Source organism: Branchiostoma floridae, chromosome 13 (genome assembly GCF_000003815.2).
Source record: "Branchiostoma floridae strain S238N-H82 chromosome 13, Bfl_VNyyK, whole genome shotgun sequence".
Taxonomy (NCBI): Eukaryota; Metazoa; Chordata; class Leptocardii; order Amphioxiformes; family Branchiostomatidae; genus Branchiostoma; species Branchiostoma floridae.
In genome coordinates, this window is record NC_049991.1 from 546,607 (window position 1) to 547,849 (window position 1,243).

A 1,243-nucleotide genomic window follows, 5' to 3' on the forward strand; every position below is an offset into this window, starting at 1 on the left:
AGATAGCAAAACCGGAAGTTGTGCTGCAGTACCAAGGGAAGCGCTTAGGGGGCCTAAAATCTAATCACTTCTAGCTTTCATCGCACCCCACCAACACACCAAGTATGAAACTAATCCATCCAGCCGTTCTTGAGTTATCTTGTTGACAGACAGACAGACAGACACACAAACGCTGGGTAAAATATAACCTCCATGACATTTCATGGAGGTAAATATAACCTCCATGACATTTCATGGAGGTGAATATGAACGTGTTGACGGATCGTTATGATTCTTGGTATGTAGATAGCGTAAGTGAAGACTTACATAATGAAAATTATGCAAATTAACAGCTAATTTGCATGATAAGACTTTCAAAGTTGTCACATATGTAACTGTAGAAAGAGGGCAGAGAGTAAGGGGTGTATGTTTGGGTCCCCTAGCGTCTTTTTTGGAACTGCAGGAGCCGGTTTAGTTTCATACTTTGAAAGAGAATAACTCAAGAAGGGATGAAAGGATCATCATGATTTTTGGTATGCTCACAGCTTAAGTAATTATTGATATTGCAATTTGATATTGATTATGTAAATTGGGATCTACTTTGCATAATTAATGGCGAAATCTTATGAACCAGCTCCAGGCATATAAAATAAAATGTAATGAATAACACATTTATGTCTACAGCCATAAATCTACATAACAAACCTGGTTTATTTGGCGAATGTATGTGTTCGAGGGTGAGTTCACAAGGGTGAATTGTTATCAGGACTGTGTAGGTTTTTGGTCTCTCATGACTTGAAATCTTGTCATTGTCCCTATACTGAATATGTCATTACCTTTGCCAGAATGGCTAAGGTTATGTTTTAGGCTTGTGGGTCTGTGTATCTGTCTGTGTGTGTGTGTGTGTTAACAGCATAACTCGAGAAGCCTTGGATGCATCCCGATGATATTTGGTAGGTGGATAGGGGTCGGGAAAACGAAGGTCAAGTTTGATAATGGGCCCCCTCGCGGCTTGCTAAGGTACTGCAGCAGAACCTCAATTTTTGATATCTCGTGTTCTGGACATGCTGTGGTTACGATTTTTGAGTGGTAGGTAGCCCTTGGGGCAGAGAGTAAGTACTTTAAGTTTGGACCCCCTAGCGGCTTGTTTGGAACTGCAGTCGCCGATTTCCTTTCAAACTTTGGACGAGAATAACTCGAGAACGTGTTGATGGATCGTCACGATTTTTGGTTTGTAGATAGCCCAAGTAACAATGTACATATG